Below are 22681 nucleotides of genomic sequence, written 5' to 3'. Positions count from 1 at the left end.
TGCATTGCATCTCAATGGGAAGATGTTCCAAAAACCATAAGGGATAACACACACTCAGCATGCAACTGATGTGTGACAGCACCAAGAATATCATCTTAGTGAATGCCTATTTTCCTCACAGATGTCATGATGCTTTTGCATGTTCATCTTTTCTGGTCATCTTTCAACAATCTCATCAAACCATATGATGTTTGCTTTATACCAAGGCCTAGGAATTGCATTTAAGGATCATAATTCTCCTCCACAACCCCAGAATAATCATTCACCATCACATAGTAAGAGTCATACTGCAAGAAAAATTGGGTTTTACTACATCTATCACATCCTGAAGCAATGATTGTGTTGCTTGGACCACTTACAGGAGCTCACTCTCCCAAGTATGTCTCCTGTTTTGATCTGCAAAACTGGGCCAACATGAGTGTGCATCCCTTGCTGTCAAGAGGGGGAGAAAGAGAGGAAGCAGAAAGAACATTCAAGATATGAACAGACTGCCCCTGAGTCTTGGCAAACTGCCTCCCTATATACTGTACAGGATGGGATAAAGGTCTAAAATTGTTGATGATATTCAACAGCTGCATGATATTGAATTGTTTACTCACGTTGAAAATTCCTGTATGTGCCAAAGTCAACACAATCAAATGTGTTTTTCTGTACTTGTGGCTCGTTAAACTACGTAAAAGGGAGTTTTGTTCTGAGTTGTTGGACTTTACCTCAGACTGGGATTGCAAATGGTTCCAGGAATGACCTAAGCCTCCAGACCAACCTTTGATCGAGAGGTCCCCAATGGGCATAAGGGCGTGAGGCTTATTGTTTTTTCCCTTTCTTTTCCTTTGTTTAATTACTTAGTAAATGTTCATATTTAAGCAAATTGCAGTAGTCAAATCTTCTCTTAACTAAATTTAACCAAATCCGAAGAACGCCTGGGATACTCTCTGTGATCAAAGACACTTACCTGTCACCTAACCCCTTAGTTGACTGCCATCCTAAGACCACATTTAACTTATATACATCCCATTTCAAAGCAGCTGTCAAAATGTCTAGCTGTGCTGCTGAATAACTAAATCTAAAAGCATGGCAACTGACTGCTATAAAATATAATGTGGCTTAACTTCCCTCGACTACTTGCACTGAAGGGAAAGTTTGCTGATTTTCACTGTTTTCTGGGTTTCTGAAAAAAGCCAGGAGTGGAATTCTTGGCGTGAAATACAGAGCTCCCCACTAATGTAAAAGAAAATGAGTGAGTGGCCACTTCTCTGAATGGGAAAAAGTCTAAGACCTGGACTAGAGCATTTTTATTGAGGTGTACATGATCATTCTTCAATAATAACCTATTCATAATAAATTTGATTAGTTTATGTATGCAAAGCTTTCATATCCCCATTAAACACGGCATTTTGCTTGCAATAGAATTAAAAGATTTGAGTATAGAAAGCAAAAAAAGCCCATGAATATCGTTAGTTTATACTGAGGAGGAAGACTTTAGCTTTTCCTTCCTGTCATCCAATTAATGTCTAGGGGCACACAACACAAAATGACGCACCAAGATGTTTTTGCAATTTTTTCAGTTGATGAATATATTTAACAATATTATGGGAATAATTCTGAGTAAATCAGTGTGTAGCTAACTGCAAATGAGAAAAGATCTTTTGATGTGTGAGTTAACTAATTCCTTTTGAGAGCACAGATTTTTTTTATCTTACAAACTCTGAAGTGAATACAGGTGAATGTTTTTAAGCATAAAAGGAGGGTTTTGTAGCTGAAGTATGTACAGTAATGATTTTGACATTTCTGAATAAAGGTCACAGATGATGTTGCAGTCTATTTGAGATATTTACATACTTATAATTTATTTACGAAGCAACACTGTGAGAGGAGTGGTGGCATTTTGAAACGGATATGGAGCACTATCTTACACCCACACAAGTAATGTTAATCACGTTCCAGCTGGTGTCATTTTGTAATGAAGCTAAAAGTGTAGAGGCTTTCTGACGAAAGAAAATGCTTTCTGGATTCTTCTTTCTTAATATCTAGCGATATTGAGCTGTTGGGATGAAATATTATAAAACATTTCTGCAGATAGCATAGGATCTCATTTCTTTGCAGTAGTGGCAATAATAATTTGCAATTTGCTCTCGTCAACTTGTCGCAAGTAATCACAATGAAAGAGTTCAGTCCGTTTTCAGTGTGAATCTATTTCAGGATGGTTTACATTCTCTGACCTGCTGGATCAAGGAAGTATCAAACTGCTGAGCTGGTGAGAAGATGTTGTAAGGGATTCTGCATACAATCTACAGACAATATTTACATTGATTTTCTTTCTTAAACATCTGTAAAAGCTTCAGTAAGCACCCATTGAAGCTGCAAGCTGAATGGAAAGGAAAAACGGTGCTTAGAAATTCTATCATATTTATGCTCAAGTCTAATGTTTTTAATAATATTTTATCATTCTCCACATTAATCTTCATATTATTACCAACAATAACAACTGGAAAAACATATTAGTAAATCATTTTGTGTGGTTGTGCTCCTCGACATTGATTTGTAGACATACCCCACTCATTTGAACAGCTGCCTACCTTCTTCTTGCAAACCAAAACAGTAAAATTTCCCTTTCTTTCATGTCAGAGATTTGTTTGCTACTGATGGACATCCTAATATTCATTAAAATGAATTGAATATTGAACTGGGGATTGTGCGGTCGAACATTCATTCTTCTTGGTAAACTCAGTTGATAATAAATTAACAGTGCATGTATTTGTAAAGCTGCTTAATGTCTGATCAGAAAGCTCAAAGTATTTTATAATCATCAGGAAGCTCAAAGTACTTTATAACCAAATTATTATTTTTGAAATGATCCCATGGCTGTAATGTATGTAAACATCGTAGTACATTTGCAAGATCCCACAGTTGAGATTAAATGAGCAATTGATCTGTTCTTTTGGTGTAGTTTCAGGAACGGCAAGAACAGCAGAGACCTTTAACCGTTTCCAATTACGGCATGGAGTTCTTTACATCCAACTGAACAAGAAAACAGCCTTGGTTAAATATCCCATTAACACAATGGCACTCCCAATCGTTGTTTCTCAGTACCAATCTGGTTTGCCAATACAGATCATATAAAATGGAGTGTTTTTTGAACTTGTGGAGGCTACAGAGCATCGACTGGCTAAACTGATACTAAGGAATTGATATTTATTCCTGAGAATGAATAACCAACATGTTCAAGAGGTTCAGCAGGTTGATTTTAATAGATTGACATAATTTACATGTGGCTTTCTGGCCTCAAAACCAGAAAGAGCAACAAAATTGGTAGTACAATGGTTAATCTCACTGGATGTACCATCCAACAATGCAGGCTAATGCTTGGGGACATGGTTTAAATAGAACTGCAGTCTGTGGAATTTAAATTTAAGTCATTAATATAAACGAAATTGATAGCTAGCTTCAGTGATAATGACCACGAAACTTCCATTGATTGTTGTAAAAACATATCTGGCTCATTAATGCCCTGCAGGAAAGAAAAAGTATCATCCTTATTGAGTCTGGTCTACAACTGACTCTGAAGCCACAGGGGGTAGTAAACAATTAGAGATGTGCAAGAAATGCTGACTTTACCAGTGATCCCTATATTCCACGAAAAGAAAACCCAAAGAAGGCCCATAGGAATTTTCGTTGCCACAAGATTAGCAGGTTTGGATGGGGGGGGGGGGTTAGTGATTGCAGATATATTTCAGAGTGGGAGTGGGGGCAGGAGTGCTGGGTGGGGAAGATTAGATCAAAAGATGCTCAAGATTAGCTTTTGCAGCCTGGAAAAGCACCTCTACAAAATGTAATTTAATTTTAATCGCTAATAACCAGGTAGTCACATTTAAAGAGACTTGTATAGTTGGAATGGGAATCAAAATGACAAAATGAATCAGCAAGGTTAAATTTAAATTCAAAGTTACAACGTGTTAATAAGGAAAGCAAAGAGAAATTTATCTTCCATCTGATTCAGACTATAGTTAACTTCAATGCAACTTGATTTTGGCACCTGTTGCCAACAGTGGAAATCTACTCCACTCCATATCACTGCCATTCCCCGCCATACCTGAAATCTCGACCATGTGAGGAAAAGCAGACAAACTATTGATATTTAAGATTAGTTACGATAATGTCTAATTTCCTCAGTGATCAGCAATTTATTATAAGGGGAAATGTGCTGTAATTGCTTTTAAAGGGGTCCTGAAGCAAGCATACTATAGTACTATAGAATATCTTCTTTACTTAGGTTCTAAGCGCATAAAAGTAACAAGAAGAATAATGAACAAGAACTCATTTAAACTTTGTCTTTGCATTAAAGGTGAAACATCTGTTGGTGATAGAGTAATTTTGTAAAATTTATTTTATTAATATTTACTCAATGTTGAGATACAAATGTTAAAATTTATTTGAAATAAAATGATATCAATTTAATGCTTCCTTCAAACGTTAATACTATAATTAGTGTTTAATAAATGTACTACGCTGAGTCAATTATAATTAACAAACTATAGCAATTATATTAAAAACTGAAGAGGAATAAAGCTCCCTTCTAGATACAGATCTCAGAGCTGATGCTGAACAGGATTATGGCTTAGAAGTAAGTGCCTGGAAGTAATGTAAGTGATGTTACCATATAAACATCTGATGTGCTGTTATAAATTCATTTTCCCTATTTTAATAGACACATCACGTTATTCTTTTTAAATAGATTGTTGACTTTGTTAAAATTATAGAGAGAAATTTGATATAACTCCATTAAGTGTTTATACAACAATAATCAGGCTACATTGTGTAAATTAAATGACACCACTGCAGAGAAATAAGACCTGAGAAGACTCTTTGCCTTCCTGGTATTTAACTTCAGCCAAAAAAGATCAAGGTGATGAAAACGTTCTAATGGGAACGACAGATATGAATTACTTCGAGTACAGAAAACACCTTGACTTGCATTTATAATACAACTTGACTTTTATTTGCCTTATTATAAACTTGTAAACATTGATCTAATGAGAAGAGCTATATTTGACTTGACAGAAGATCAAGATTCAAGCTCTTTGTATTATTTGTGACACAAAAATAACCAAGAGCCATTAACAGTATTTGACCAGCGCAAGGCAATATGCTGCAGGACCTTCTGTAATTTCAGAACTCCTAATTGAAAGGGTTACATACTAAACCAAAGGCTTTCAAGATAATTAATATGTGTATAACATTTACAAACAGTTGCACTTTCTAAATATTTTTGACGGATTCCATTTGTTGACACCTTCCTTTTCCATTTAAAAAAGATTCGCCTATTAAACCGGGCTTCCATTTGCCTGAACAGATGAACTGTAAAATTCCCACTACATTATTTGGAAGCATGGGCAAAAACACAAGGACATAAAAATTACAAGTAAGAGTAGGCTATTCTGTCCCTCAAAACTGTCCTACCAATTCAACAAAATCGTGAATAATCTGCCCGAGGCCTTGACTCCTTTCAAGCTGGCTCAGCATTCCCATTAACTCTTTGATATTTTAATAATCCACTTATTCTATCTCCACTTTAAATTCTTTCAGTGATTTAGCTTCCACAACTCCCTGGAATACAAAAGATATTTAATGGCACCTGGAAGACAAAACTCCTCCACATCTCTGTTCTGAATGCATGTCCTCTTGTTCTACAACTGTTTCCTAGTCAAGTTTCCCCATTAGTGGCAACATCTCCCCGACGTTTACACTGTTAAGCCCCCTCAGAATCGTATATATTTTAATAAGACATCATTCTTCTAAACTTTAATGAATAAAGCTCTAAACTGTTCAGCCATCCTTGATAAGACACTCCCTTCATCCCAGGAATCAGCCTCATGAATCTCTTCTGAACAGTTTCCATTGACAATCTATCTTTTTTTGATATGGAGACCAGACTGTACATTATACAAGATACAGTTTCATCAATGCTTTGTAGAGTTGTAACAAAAGTTCTCTGTTTTTAAACTCCAACCCCCAGCATTAAAGGCCAAATTCCATTTGCCTTCTTAATTGCTCAATGCATCTAAATGCTATCATTTCGTGTTTCACAGAAAAGAACTTCCAGATCTCTCTCAACTGCATTTTAAGGAATAGCTCTCCATTTAAATGATAGATTGCTTTTTGATTCTTCCTACAAAGTGGACAACCTCTTACTTTTATGCATTAATCTCCAGCTGCCCACTTCTTGCCCACTCACTCAACCAATCTATATCTCCTTGCAGATTTTTTATGCCACAACATCCTTCCCCTCTATGTTTGGATCATCAGTCGATGTAGATCCATTACTTTATGCCCCTACCTCAAAGCTATTACCTTAGAGAGTAATTATTTGAGGTTCAATATCTATGCCTTGTGGTATTCCAGTAGCTACATCTTTCCAGCCTGAAAGAGGCTTATTAATCCTGACTCTCTGTCTTCTGAGTGTTAATCATTCCTCCATCTATATTATTACATTACTTCCAATATCATGGTATCCTATCTTGGACAATAACCTTTAATGTGGCATCTTATCAAATGTTTTCTGAAAATCTAAACACACTACATTTACTAGCTCCGCTTCATCAAATCTGTTTGTAATATTCTCAAAGATCTCTAGCATATTTATTAAACATGATTTTCTTTTCATAAAACCATGTCAACTCTGTTTGATTGTATCTATCTTTTCAAAAAGCCCTGCTATTTGCTTTTTAAGCATGGATACTAGAATTTTACAAATGATGGATGTTAGGCTAACTGGTCTATGGTTTCATGCATTCCGTTTCGCCCTCTTCTTGAATTGAGACATCACATTAGCAATTTTCAGTAAGTTCCAGAATATTGAGTCAATGACTCCACTATCTCTACAGCCATTTCTTTCTTAACCCTTAAAAATATAAATTTATGTTAAGCAAAGGTAAGGGATATAGACCAAGGCAGGTCATATAATTGAAGAGTCATTGAGTCGTAAAGTATGGATATAGATCCTATGGTCCAAAAATCCCAAACCAAATTAGTCCCACTTGCCTGCATTTGGCCCATAGCACTCCAAACCTTTCCTCTTCATGTACTTACCCAAACATCTTTTAAATGTTGTAACTGTGTCTACATCCATCACTTGTTCAGGCAGTTTTTTTTTTAATGGAATCCCTACAGAGTGGAAACAGACCCTTCTGCCCAACAAGTCCACAAAGAACCTCAGAGCATCCCATCCAGAACCATCCCCCTAATCTAGGCATCCCAGAACACTATGGGCAATTTGGCATGTCCAATCCACCTAGCCTGCACGTCTTTGGACTATGGGAGGAAACCAGAGCACCCGGCGGAAGCCCACACAACATGGGGAGAATGTGCAAACTTCACACCAACAGTCGCCCAAGAGTGGAATCGAACCTGGGTCCCTGGCACTGTGAGGTAGCAGTGCCAACCACTGAGCCACCATGCCATTCATTTCACACACGAATCACTCTGTGTGAAAAAAGTCCAATATTTCTCCTGTCACCTTAAAACTATGCTTCCTAGTTTTGAACTTCCCCAGCCTAGGGAAAAGACCCTTGCTATTCACCTTATCTACACTCCTAATAATTTTTTACACCCCTATAAGGCCTTCCCTCAACGTCCTATGCTCCAGTCAACAAAGTCCCAACCTATCTTTATAACTCAAACCTTCCAGATCAGCTTTTGAATGGTGAAACAAGCTTGAAAGCTGAATGATTACTCCTTTTGCTATGTTCCTTTTACAGCAGGCTATCATGTCCAGGCAACTTGTTTGTTTTTAGCCCCATTAGTTTGTCAAAAATTTTGTCTTTGTGATAGAGATTTTTACAAAATTTTTCCTCTCATTAACACCATGCTTATCTGACATCTTAAAGTGTTGTCACTGTGAAGACAGATGTCAAATATTCGTTTAAATGACCTGCTATTTCCAGGTTCCCTGCTATTAATTCCACTGCTGCATCCTCCAAGGATCCCGTACTTCCTTGAGTTATCGTCTTTCTTTCTCTATACCTGTACATACTCTTGCTATTGGTTTTTATATTTCTTTCATAACAAATTTCTCTCACTTTTGTCAGCTTTTTCGTCACCTCCAGCTGGTTGCTAAAATGTTTCCAGTCCTCTGGCCTAACTTTTTGCTTCTATATGTACCTTAGTTTTTGGAATAACTACACCAAGGCCATCATAAGTCCTGCTTTGTTTACTAATGTACAGTACACAGACTTTGGCCAGATAGCTCAGAGTCAGTCCTCAACTGAGGAGATTCTAATCTTCTAGTTATATTAGTCAGCCAAGGCATTCCTGATCGACACACGATAACAACCCCAATCAAGGACCTCGTTGTCAATGAGGTCCATTTGGACTTCCTCCTCTAAGCCTGGCCTTTCAGTTGTAACTTCTCTTGTGACATTTTTGCCCCAGGGCCAGTTCTTCTGGCTCAGACTTGGACACAGGCAGTGTGTACCAAACTGTGGCCTCTCTCTTGCATCCAGAATGTCTCAGGAGAGTTTCCTCCTCCTCTTCTGGTGGCAACAGTATCCAGGCTGTGTCCATTTTGGACTCTGAAGTTTCCTCAATACTAGACGGAGGGGGAGAACCTATTGTTTCTGCTAGACCTTCTAGCTTTTCAGAGGGGCCAGATATGTTTTGCTCCTGTTTGTGAAGTAACAGCTTTCAGATGATCTACAAGTTTGTTCAGGACCTTATCACCTAGCTGAACTTTGTAAGCCATGGGACCTGACCTCACATCTCGGACCCATTAATGGCCATTTCCATGGCTCTGGCACCAAATTTTACTCTTTATTCACTAGTGTTCAGTACACAGGCTGTGGTCAGCCAGCTCGGAGTCAGGCCTCAACTGAGGAGATTCGAATCTACTGCTTATATTGGTCAGCCAAGGTTTTCCTCATTGACCCAGGTTAATAATCCCATTCAAGAACTTTGTAGTCAACAAAGTCGACTTGGTCCCAATCACCAGAATTTTGTTTGGATACTCCTCTTAACCCCTCTAGTTAACCACAGGTGGTTCACCTTTTTCACTGAGTCCTTCTTTTTGACCAGAATAACTTTTTTCTGAGTGTTACAAAAAACCTGCTTAAATGTCAGCCACAGCTCATCCACTGATTACCTCCTTAGTCTATTATGTCAGCCTGTTTTCGATGACACATTCTTCATACATCTGTAATTACCCTTTTTTAGATTGAAGATACTAATTTGAACCATGAGCTGCACTGCTTCAAACTTAGATTGAAATATAAAATGTTTTTCGCTGCCTTCTAGAAAATCCTTAACACAAGGTCTGCTACTGCATTATATATTTCTAGATCTAAAGTAGCCTTCCCTGAGTAGGTTCTGTGATGCATTTCTTAAGAAGCAATTACTAATTCGCTCTAGAAATTTGAATTCTGTGTCACCATTGCCTATCTGATTTTTCAGTCAATATACAGATTAAAATCTTCACTGATAATTGTAGTTCCCTTCTTTCACACTTCTATTATTTCCTCATTTATACTTTATCCTTCGGTAAGATAAATCTTTGGGGGCCTATAAATAATTCCCACTTGTGACTTATCTCCCTTGTTACTATTTATTTCTACCCAAACTGATTCTATGCCACAATCTATTGCATCAATATCATTACTCACCACTACATTGATACCTTCCTTTGTTAAAAAAAGCCATCCCACCTACTTTATATTTTTGTTTATTCTTCTGGAACATTGAAGAGTCTTAATATTGTGTTCCCAGCTTGGTCATCCTGTAACCATAACTATCAAATCATATTCATTCATTTCTATTTAAGTTATCTATCATGTATCTTGTTACAGATGAGCCTTAAGCTTCAACATTTCACCATGATTACTCTCTCTGTTTCTAATTTTAGCTGGACTCTTCTGCGTAAATTTTCTATCACTTCCTGTCACACATTTATTAACTACTGTGCAACACATCCTTGTGGAATCACAGGTAGGCAGGATAGTGAAGAAGGCGTTTGGTACACTTGCCTTCATTAGTTGGTACAAAGAACTAAGAACAAAGAAAATTATAGCACAGGAACAGGCCCTTCGGCTCTCCATGCCTGCACCGATCGAGATTCTCTGTCTAGCCTGTCATGTATTTTCTAAGGGTCTGTGTCCATTTGCTCCCCGCCCATCCATGTACCTGTCCAGATATATCTTAAAAGACGCTAACGTGTCTGAGTCTACCACCCCCGCTGGCAACGCATTCCAGGCACCCACCACCTTCTGCATAAAGAACTTTCCATGTATATCTCCCTTAAACTTTCCTTCTCTCACTTCGAACTCATGACCCCTAGTAATTGAGTCCCCCACTCTGGGAGAAAACTTCTTGCTATCCACCCTGTCTATACCCCTCATGATTTTGTAGATCTCCATCAGGTTCCCCCTCAATCTCTGTCTTTCTAATGAAATTAATCCTAATATAGTCAACCTCTCTTCATAGCTTGCACCCTCCATACCAGGCAACATCCTGGTGAACCTCCTCTGCACGCTCTCCAAAGCGTCCACATCCTTTTGGTAATGTGGCAACCAGAATTGTACAAAGTACTCTAAATGTGGCTGAACCAAAGTCTTATACAACTGTAACATGACCTGTCAACTCTTGTACTCAATACCCCTTCCGATGAAGGAAAGCATGTTTTATGCCTTCTTGACCACCCTATTGACCTGCGTTGCCACCTTCAGGGAACAATGGACGTGAACACTCAGATCTCTCTGTTCATTAATTTTTCCCTAGGACTTTTCCATTTATTGTATAGTTCACCCTTGAATTAGATCTTTCAAAATGCATCACCTCGCATTTGCCCGGATTGAACGCCATCTGCCATTTATCTGCCCAACTCTCCAGTCTATCTATATTCTGCTGTAATCTCTGACAGTCCCCTTTACTATCTGCTACTCCACCAATCTTAGTGTCATCTGCAAACTTGCTGATCAGACCACCTACACCTTCCTCCAAATCATTTACGTATATCACAAACAACAGTTGTCCCAGCACAGGTCCCTGTGGAACATTACTAATCACAGGTCTCCAATTTGAGAAACTCTTTCTACTACTATTCTCTGTCTCCTGTTGCCTAGCCAGTTTTTTTATCCATTTAGCTAGCATATCCTGGACCCCATGTGACCTCACTTTCTCCTTCAGCCTGCCATGTGGAACCTTACCAAACGCCTTACTGAAGTCCATGTATATGACATCTACCGCCTTTCCCTCATCAATCAACTTTGTCATGACCTCAAAGAATTCTATTAAGTTGGTAAGACACGACCTTCCCTGCACAAAACCATGTTGCCTATCACTGAGAAGCCCATTTTCTTCCAAATGGAAATAGATCCTATCCCTCAGTATCTTCTCCAGTAGCTTCCCTACCACTGACGTCAGGCTCACCGGTCGATAATTACCTGGATTATCCTTGCTACCCTTCTTAAACAAGGGGACAATATTAGCAAGTCTCCAGTCCTCCGGGACCTCACCCATGTCTAAGGATGCTGCGAAGATATCTGTTGAGGCCCCGACTATTTCCTCTCTCACTTCCCTCACTAACCTGGGATAGATCCCATCCGGACCTGGGGACTTGTCCACCTTAATGTCTTTTAGGATACCCAACACTTCATCCTTCCTTATGTCAACTTGACCTAGAGTAAGCAAACATCTATCCCTAACCTCAACATCTGTCATGTCCCTCTCCTTGGTGAATACCAATGCAAAGTACTCGTTAAGAATGTCACCCATTTTCTCTGACTCAGCACATAACTTTCCTTCTTTGTCCTTAAGTGGGCCAATCCTTTCTCTAGTTACCCTCTTGCTCTTTATATATGAATGAAAGGCTTTGGGATTTTCCTTAACCATGTTTGCCAGCAATATCTCATGTCCTCTCTAAGCCCTCTTAATGCCTCATTTCAGATTTGGTCTACATTCCCCATATTCTTCCAAAGCTTCGTCTGTCGTGAGATCGTGAGAGGTATTGATAGAGTAAAGAGCAAAGGTCTTTTTCCTATGTTAGGGGAGTGCAAAACTAGAGGGGATAGGTTTAAGGTAAGAAAGGAAAATTTAAATGGGACCTGAGAGGCAACTTTTTCACATAGAGAGGTGTGTTTGTGTGGAATGAGCTAGCTGAGGAGATGGTGGAGGTTGGCACAGTTAAAATATTTAAAAGCTATCTAGTTGGGTACATGAATAAATAGGGTTTGGTGGGCTAAGGGCCAAATGCTGGCAAGTGGAGCTAGGTCAGATTGGGATGTCCAGTTGGTGCAGATGAGTTGCACTGAAGGGCCTGTTTCCATGCTGTATGGCTCTATGACTCATGATTCTGCACCCCAATTTCTTCTTTTGACTTTTCAACTGCCCTTCAACTTAATCCTGCCCCCGCCAAAACTAAGTTTAAAGCACTATCCACAACCCCAGTTATATGATTCAGCGGTCCCAGCTTGGTTCAAAAGAGAGACATCCTAATGGACCAGTCCCTTTCTTCCCTCTAGTATCAGAGGAAATGCCTCCAGGAAACAGAACACATCTGTCCCACACTAACATTTGAGCTCTCTAATTTACTTCTCTAAACTTATTTTTCTTACACTAATTTGCATATTACTCAAGTAATAGTCTAGAGATAACAAAAACAAAGTTTCTGGAAAAGCTCAGCAAGTCTGGCAGCTCTGAGGAAGGGTCACCAGACCTAAAACATTAACTCTGTTGTTTTCCTTCACAGATGTTGCCAGATCTGCTGAGCTTTTCCAGCAACTTTGTTTTAGTTCCTCATTTACATCATCTGCAATTCTTTTGGTTTTTATTCAATAATATAGAGATTGGTGCCATTATGGTTCTGCTCTTTAAAGTTAGTTCGAAGCTATCATCTCTCAGCAGAATTTATTTCCTAGTGCTACCCATACTGTTGGTACCTACGTGGATCATGACAACTGCATCCTGCCTTCTCACTCCAACTTCCTCTTCAGCCCAGGAGAGATGCCCTTAGCCTTGGATTAGTTACCAATTAATAAAATTTGCTATTCATGTGGCCTTACTGTAAGCAATTTCTTATGTTTAAGCTGTCACAATATATTGCAATGTTTGCTTCATCATAGTAAATACTACAATTCAACAGTAATCATGAAAGAAATCATGAAATCATGTTAACACATTAAACAAATATGAATTATTTCATTCTTATGAGCTAGTTTTATTTATAAATATCTACATTCTTCCACTGAAATAGGAGATCACAGGGCACACAAACATTGGCTTGAACACAAAACAATAATTTATTACACAAAGAAATTTCATACAATGAGATAAGTTAAACCAAGCTAATGACAGATGACGACTTGAAAAATTTCAAAACATCAGGTAAAACAAAATCCTATCTACTCCGCAGTGTTACCATATTACATTTACTTCAAATTCAAAGAAACTTCCCTTCACAATCAATCTATACATTTGACTAAACTGCTTCTTTTCATTTACTAATCTGTATACTGAGAAGTCTTTTAATTTGAATCTTCTCAGTTGAAAAGACAGTAAACGAGAATAAGCAGTTTAGTTAAACCTACAGATTTCACAAACCGAGATCTCAGACCTCCTCATCCTTGAATAACAAATGCAGTTTCTCTCCAAAAGCTCCTGGTTCAGAGGTTTACACGAACTGCAGACTTTCACTCAGTTAAATGATTTCCTTAGCTGTTCTGAAAAATCTCCTTTTTCTAGGAGAGACAATGTTCAGTCAGATTCCTTTTGAACTGAGCCAAAAAGCTTTTCGATTAATGTTTAAAAAAATCTTGGTCATTCAAGACTCTACTGAACTAACAGCTTGATATTTTTTCTTTTTCCAGTCATAAACCCATACGGTATAAAGAAAATATTATGGGAGGTGCATCCTGGTTTAAAAGTCATGGTTCTGGAAATATTGACCTCATTACTATTTTAACTCTTTCACAAAAATAGATCAAAACCTATAGTTTAAAAGGTGACCTCTAAAGAAAAGCTAAATATACACACCACGCACTTTTCATCACAGCATTTTAAATATTTAGCTTGTCATGTTTATTTGTGAATTCAAACATGTCTAACTTCTATAATTTGCATCTTAGTTTTATTTTTCCTTAACAAAAATGAAGCAAGATTTAGAACAAAGAAATAAAAAATATACAATCTTAATCCAATGTGACATAAACAATTTGCAAGTATACTTTCATCAGAATTTCCCAGCAATGTGAATTTCTTGGATGTAGAATTCAATTTTCACTTTGCAAATAAAGATAGAAAATAAAACCTTGCTTTGCAATTATCAAAGAAGTAGCAGAATCCATAATTATCTTAACTTCATATATGAGTAATGCTCTATCTTCTTCACTCTGGGCATCTACTTAGAAGTAATATAACAGTGATAAAATTTTGACCCAACATGTAATCATATGGAAAGCCTATATGTGGACTGATTCCAATTCTTGATATTCTGAATTCCCAAGCTTGTCTATATATGCATGTATGACTACATGTAAGAATATGCATGGGGAAATTAAATAGTTCACAAGACAGAAGTTGACCCCCAACAACAGCTAAGGGAAAATATGAACTGGAATGTGTACTAAAGAAAGGAGGCAATATTGCTCAATAATAAAAGTCCAAATTATCAACAAAATATGTTTTCTTTTCTAAGCATGAAAATCTCATCAGTTGTCAAATTAGTTTAATTCTAAGATATAGTTAGTGGAGTGATTACATCATTCCCAACACGCTGCCAAGCCCAAGACTGACTGTTAACTGTTAGGACAAACGTAGTATGCCACACATATGTTGAAGATCAAATATATCAGTAGCAAACTGCACGTACTAGTGTAATGAATTTTACCATTTTAGGAATAGTTTGACAAGGTAAATAAACCTGCCTTAACCCAATACTTGAAATTTCTCGGAATTGTTATGTCATAATCAATATTGAGCTAGGATTTGTTACAATTGTTAGTCTTCAGACAATAAAACCATCACAAACCTTCTCTTATGCATTTTGGATATGTTGATAGTGCTTTGAAATTGTCAAACCTCCAAGCAAAGGCCTATTTTCAAAGAAGGTGTCAGCCTCACAATAAATTGGTGGTACATATTTCCAATTGGAAATTGCTTTACACAGTGCATTTATTAATTATTTGAAGGACATTTTGAAGAATGTTAATGGGAAGACTGGAACAGGAGCAGCTTAAACCTGTGACTTCACTGCTAATATATCAAAGGCAGCTTAAAAATAAATGAAATCAAGCCTATCTAATGCCAAGATCATCTGTGGTGCATAGATTATTGCTGAGCGGTGAAAAGCTGTCAAGAACAGTTGCTCATTTTCACAGACTAAATTGCTCGTCTTTTTTTCTGCACTGTACTTTTGAAAGAGCTGACTGTGCCTTTTCCATCTTGAGAAGCAGTCAAATCATGAGTGTATTTTTCTTTCCAATCATAGACAGAAGTTCTGAGTTAGAGTCATGAGATTTCTAATGGACATTTCACTATTTCAATGGAAGAGAAGCACAACAAGAACAAAGAAATTACAGGAATTGAGTATTTCAGGAAGATGAGCTCTTTGAGAAGTTATCAATTCCGTTCTTCTGAAAATATGTTCAATCTGCTTATTGTTCTTCAGTAAATTGTTCTTTAAATAAAGAAGATGGAAGTATAAACCAATAAATTCATGAGCAAAGTTCCTTTTTAAAATTCCAATTAAAACATATTCAGTCAAGTTATGAATGAAGAAAAGACAACAGCTAGTGCTGAATTCACTAGCATATGATACTACTTGATTAATTTGTGATGTGTTAGGAAATTAGAACTTGTGCATTCAAAGGCACAGCCACTACTTCATTCAATGTGTCAAACAACTTCAAATTGCACGACACTCATTCCAATTGCTGAACAAAGAACATGCTCCACGCTAGAGTGGTCAGCATTACTCCTAGTTGAGCAATGAACACATAAAAAGTCATAAACTTACTTCATCAATAAATATCTCAGGTAGCTTCTGCAGCAACATCTTGCTCATTGATAGCACCCTGAGATAATTGGAAAACCTTGTTTAAGGAATTAGGTCCTGAAAGATGATTATGTCAGTCAGTTAGATTCATTGGGTGGAATCTTACAGAGGTCTGATAGTTGTGGTCTAAAGAGTGATGTGTGACAGTCTGGTGACGCTTACTTCAATGTCAGGAGCATTTCGCGCGACTTTTTTCGTGGCAGCATGGCATGCTTTTCATTAATCAGTGGTGAGTTATCTTATGAAGAAGCACTATAGTTTTATAATCATATTGTTGTTGGCCCAATTTGCCTCAGTAATATTCAGCTTTCCACCTCAGCAAACTCAAAGAAGCTGGGTATCAAGAAAACTCAACATGGAAACCAGAAAGGGCACCAGGCAGATTCAGCTCACCGCTGGTCCCAAATGATATCCATATTGCATTTGATCAAATAGCATCTCAAGTCATGATCCACTGGCTCCAGTTTCACATATTTCTCATCTATGGACACAGGCATCCGGGATCAGGCAACTATTATGACCATCATGACACATCTGCGGTATACTGGCAGGCCCTTTAGGAAGGTCAGACTCAAATTGCAGAGACATCTTTCATGCTTAGAGAGAAACCTGGCTCAAAGGTTAACCAGGATGATAGCGAGAGTTGCTTGCTTGTTCTCTCACCACTTACTTAATTAATGCCTTACTGCATGCTTGCAGCATCTATGCTTTGCCTCATCAAACCATCTTGGACATTAGCATTTCAGCCAGAAGCAAGGTTGTCACTAATGCTGTATTGAAGTGCACTGTACAAACTGGCTACTTGTCAGTAAGGATATATCCTGGAAAAGGGGAGAGGAGAGGAAGGGATGGTTTGGATGGGGAAGATGAGATTGGTGGGGGATAAATAGGGTTGGTACGGTTGGACGGAACATCTTGTGGTGCATCAAGGTGGGTGTTAATCCAACACTGACAGCACTGTGAGCTGCCTGTCTAGCAAACATTCATTCAGCCAGGTGACTATGTCAGAAACTGGTGGGGACAAGTCTTCAGTGCAGTCAAGATGAGCTGTTGTGTCTCAGTGACTCTGAGCACTGTCAGTCACAGTTTCAGTCTGCACGGAGTCCATGGGTACATCATGATCATATGTCTGCTTGGTCCACTCTTGGTCGGCAGATCTGGATCTGATCTGACATAGTCTGAGGGGACAGCACTCAGTACTGCAGGGCGAGAACAAGCAGAATAGAGTTGTGTACGATCAGTCTGGACCAGTAGAGACATCAGTTAGGGGTTTGGTCAGCCATGTCTAAGGGTTACTCATCAAAGTCAACCTGATATCTGTTGTGAATGTTGTCCTGGGATCCACCTGGTGATGTTTTAGGAAGGCTCAGGGTGGAAGTGGTGAGCCTGTAGAAGCACCAGGGTGACCATAGCCAGAAAGGGTGGGAAGTCAAGGTTAGATAGCAAGCAGAGGCATTTGCAGAGGTGGAGATGAAGACAGTGATGGGGTGATTCTAAAGGCTAATGACAGCTTATGTGGAACAAGAATGGAGGGCTTGGTAGCTATTAGGAGGGGGCTTAGTGGCAGTGACCAAACTGCAGCCTCCACAGGAGGAGCAGAAGGTGCAGGGTGCGCATCATTAAGGTGTTACGCTGGTGTTCATGGTCTGACAGTTGGAAGTGAAGTTCAATGTGTAAGGTCTCCCCACTGGGGGCCGTGTGTGGAAATGGGCTATTGGGGTAAAGTAATGCAAGGTAAAGGGGGTATGGAGGCACTGGAGTAGTACATGTGACCTGTTAGAGGCTGGTGCTGATGGTGTCTACCATGAAGTGCATTCCCTGCCATCATTTGCCAAAATGATACAAATTTCTCCTAGAAAATGGTTGGGACAATGCTCCAGGTGAGTGCAGCAAGCAAGTTTGATGGGCGAACACATAGGATCCACATTTGCTAGGCACTGAGACAATGTAGCAATAAACACACAAAGCATTCTTTTGCAAGTTGCAGTCACATTTAATTTGTAGTATTTCATTGTCTATTTGCTACACATACAGAGTGAGGCTGCTTAAGGGTCAGATGCTATTCTGGGGTCTACAGCACTGTAAAAGGCCCTTCGGCCCATCAAGTCTGTGCTAGTCAAAAACAACCATGTATCTACTCCAATCCAGGGGATTTGACATGAGCCATTGGTGCTTGCGAATTGAACTTGAGTACCTCGACAATGTTGAATTTAGAAACAATGGCATAAAGCAATCACTTCACCATCTGTCAATGTAATGTAATTATGATCTGTACTGAATGCAGTGAGAAGTTGAGTGTTTGATGTGGGTAGAGGGTAGGAAGGGTTTTGGAACACTTCCAAATAAGAGTCATATTGAACTTGAAACATTAACTCCGTTTCCCTGTTGCTAGAGTTTCTCCAGCACTTTCTGTTTTTATTACAAATTTCCAGCATCCACAGTATTTGTATGTATTGGTTTTGTTTATATTCACTTTTGCCTTCTGGAAATTAAAGTTCATGCTCAGACAGGATGGAACTACAGGCATGTAAAGTGTATCACCTGCAACCATGGTGAAAGAATAGGATTTTGTGCGTAAAGGAATGTTAGCCATGTTGGCTACATGCCATGTGCAGCATGGATTTGTGGCTGCTACAGCATTCTGGTGCCTCTGAGGGGCAACACCAGATAGCCAATGCTTATCCAGGGGCACAGCCTTTCAAAATTAGAGATGGCTAAAGGGACTCCAATCTTGTGATGGATATCTGCTGACTGTCAAGGTGCTCTAGGAGATGTGCCTGCCAACGTTGTGCTGAATCAGATGTAAGGCCATCATTGGCAGGGTAGATAATTAATGCAGTGATAATGGGAACTGCAGATGCTAGAGAATCCAAGATAATAAAATGTGAGGCTGGATGAACACAGCAGGCCCAGCAACATCTCAGGAGCACAAAAGCTGACGTTTCAGGTCGAGACCCTTCATCAGAGAGGGGGATGGGGTGAGGGTTCTGGAATAAATAGGGAGAGAGGGGGAGGCGGACCAAAGATGGAGAGAAAAGAAGATAGGTGGAGAGGAGAGTATAGGTGGGGAGGTAGGGAGGGGATAGGTCAGTCCAGGGAAGACGGACAGTCAAGGAAGTGGGATGAGGTTAGTAGGTAGGAGATGGAGGTGCGGCTTGGGTGGGAGGAAGGGATGGGTGAGAGGAAGAACAGTTTAGGGAAGCAGAGACAGGCTGGACTGGTTTTGGGATGCAGTGGGTGGAGGGGAAAAGCTGGGCTGGTTGTGTGGTGCAGTGGGGGGAGGGGATGAACTGGGCTGGTTGAGGGATGCGGTGGGGGAAGGGGAGATTTTGAAGCTGGTGAAGTCCACGTTGATACCATTGGGCTGCAGGGTTCCCAAGCGGAATATGAGTTGCTGTTCCTGCAACTTTCGGGTGGCATCATTGTGGCACTGCAGGAGGCCCATGATGGACATGTCATCTAAAGAATGGGAGGGTGAGTGGAAATGGTTCGCGACTGGGAAGTGCAGTTGTCTATTGCAAACCCAGCGGAGGTGTTCTGCAAAGCAGTCCCCAAGCCTCCGCTTGGTTTCCCCAATGTAGAGGAAGCCACACCGGGTACAATGGATACAGTATACCACATTGGCAGATGTGCAGGTGAACCTCTGCTTAATATGGAAAGTCATCTTGGGGCCTGGGATAGGGGTGAGGGAGGAGGTGTGGGGGCAAATGTAGCATTTCCTGCGTTTGCAGAGGTAGGTGCCAGGTGTGTTGGGGTTGGAGGGCAGTGTGGAGCGAACAAGGGAGTCATGGAGAGAGTGGTCTCTCCGGAAAGCAGACAAGGGTGGGGATGGAAAAATGTCTTGGGTGGTGGGGTTGGATTGTAGATGGCGGAAATGTCGGAGGATGATGCGTTGTGTCGGGAGGTTGGTGGGGTGGTGTGTGAGAACGAGGGGGATCTTTTTTGGGCGGTGGTGGCGGCGGCGGGTGAGGGGGATGTGTTGCGGGAAATGCGGGAGACGTCTGGGATAGGGGTGCGGGAGGAGGTGCGGGAAACCTTTAAGTCAATTGTTTAATAGCTTAATGTCAAATCAAGTGACTGAATACAGAAAGAAGTTTAAACTGATAATATTTGCAATAACTTTCTAGTGTTTTCAGGACAAGTCATAAAGGAAATATTGATTATTCTCAATTGATCCTGTCTTCAACTTCACAAGTTGTCAAACCATATTACGTTAAGCCTAAAGATGAAAATGTGTATGTATTATTGACATTTGTTGTAAAGTTTTTAAGTTGGAAACTCTTTAAGTGCCAAATGTAGTCATGTAACTTTAAGAAAAAACAGTTGATTTGTAACTAGGGCACATTCGCACATTTGGGATCCAGTAAGTGTTAGCAATGAACATAAGCCAATTTTGTAAAATCAGTTGACTAGAAAAATTGTTTGAGGGCTAGATTCCATTCAAACAAGTACAATTTTGTTATTAAGACACCTTTGCACTTCACACTTCCCAAGAATTATAAATATTGGGCATAATTTAAAATTAGATTATTGTGGAGAAGCCACAGGTGTTCCTTCTATTCGTTAAGAATTGCAAACTTTTGGCTAGAAACTGTTGAGGTGGCACAGGTGCACATGAGCCGAATGCTGCAAACACTACCTATAAAAAAGGATTTAAAAATAGTTTTACAAACAAACAATGGCAAGCTGATGGGTATTTGTCATAGGTCGAGGGATTGCTGTAAAAATCCAGTAGCAAATAAAGTAATTGTCACAGATTGAGAATTGACATAAGAATCCAGTATTGAGGTCAATATTAGAATCCGTTATCAGGTCTCTGTTAGAAACTGTCTCCATTAGAGAGAGGGAAACATTCTGTAGTAAGCAGAATGAAGTGTGTAGCTTCCTCAGGTAAGGTAGGCTGGAAAGTAGTGGGTTGAAAAACGATCGACAAGAGTTGAAGTCTTAAGGTTGCAATGGGTTTTATGAATGTCAGTATTTACTTGACTTGAGTTAAAATCTCAGATGACAAAGAGAATACTCCAGATGCCCAGGATTATGGAAAAGAGAGGCACACAGTGACTGAACTTATGAATTATACAATGCCTTCCCTAGAGCAATGTATGCAAAGTACAAATTTTAAAGGTTTCACAGCAATGCTTCAGAAGTGGATTAATGATGTCTTTAAAGTTCTAGTCTAAAGGAAGTACATCATTTAGGCGTATCTTCTGACCTCTGCAAAGCTGTTAATGATTCCCCCTTGTACAAGCCCTGCAATATTTCTATATTAGAAGCATCTTGAGGATATTAGTACAAAATGTGGTTTTGTATTATTAAATTTTAATTATCAAATTGGCTGATGTAAAAATCAGATTTACCCAAAGGGTTACACTGACACACAGAATTTAGATGCCTTAGGCAACTTGTATTTATATTACACTAATGTTATCTGAAAGTGCTTTAATTGTTAGTAACGCATGGATAACATTGTCAATCAACCGGTTCAGCCATGATATAACATCACCTCAGCAAGTGAGATTTGGCCCCAGGTTTTCTAGTCCAGAATAGAGGAACTGCTGCTACTACTACTACAAGACACCCCTATGTTATTATGTAGACTATATTTAGTATTTAATAATGTTTATTTTTTCAATTGGCTAGCAGCAGTCGTCCTCAGTATGAATGTTAAATTATTTGCGCTTGCATGTGTATTTTTTTTTGTTTGCACAGATAAAATGCTAAGGAAGGAGTTGGTGAGAACATATTACAAACTGTTATCTTTTAAAATTGGGTGCTAACAATGTACTGACATAACAATTATTATGGTGCAATAATTCTGTCCCTACCTCTGGGAGTTATGTCATAATATTCCTGAGCACATTAGCTCGAATGCAAATAATAAGAACTGCAGATGTTGGAGTCAGAAATAACACAGTATGGAGTTGGAGGAACACAGCAGGCCAGGCACCATCAATGGAGCAGGAACGTTGACATTTTGGGTTCTTGGTACTGAAAAAGGGTCACCAGACCTGAAACGTTAACTCTGACTTTTCTCCACAGGTGTTGCCGGACCTGCTGAGCTTTTCTTGCAATTTCTGTTTTTGTTTCTGATTTCCAGCATCCGCAGTTTTTTTCCCAGTTTTTTTTTCAGTGTAACCCTTCCATAGTTAGGCTTAAAGTCTTTCAGTGGAATGTCTGACAAGATCTTAGATACAGATAATTCCAAGAAAATTGCTGAAAGCAAGGCGGGGAACCTTTCATTACAATCGCTGACGTGACGGAGGCATTTGTCTCAGTAAATCACAACGCTCCATGAACTATGTTCCCAAAATTTGGAAGCACAAGTTGTCATGTTAATGTTCTAATAATCAATTGCTTGTGAGTCATTTATCAAGTCCATGGGTTTATTTATTTAAAACAGTATAACACATTATAAGCTGTGAAACAGATAATGCAACAAACCAACTATGTTCTGCAAGTGCAGCTTGCAGACAAGCAGCAGAAACCTGCAACGCAGAGTTATTATATTATATGTGCTCACAGCACATGGAGTTTGTAACAGTGTACTCTATCCAAGATAAAATATACATAAAGCATACCCCAATTTACAGTAACAAGTGATCTTACGAGCTTTCATAATATATGGGTAATTTGCTGATATGTCTAGAT

Source organism: Stegostoma tigrinum, chromosome 19, assembly GCF_030684315.1.
Source record: "Stegostoma tigrinum isolate sSteTig4 chromosome 19, sSteTig4.hap1, whole genome shotgun sequence".
Lineage (NCBI taxonomy): Eukaryota > Metazoa > Chordata > Chondrichthyes > Orectolobiformes > Stegostomatidae > Stegostoma > Stegostoma tigrinum.
This window is presented reverse-complemented; position numbering follows the sequence as displayed.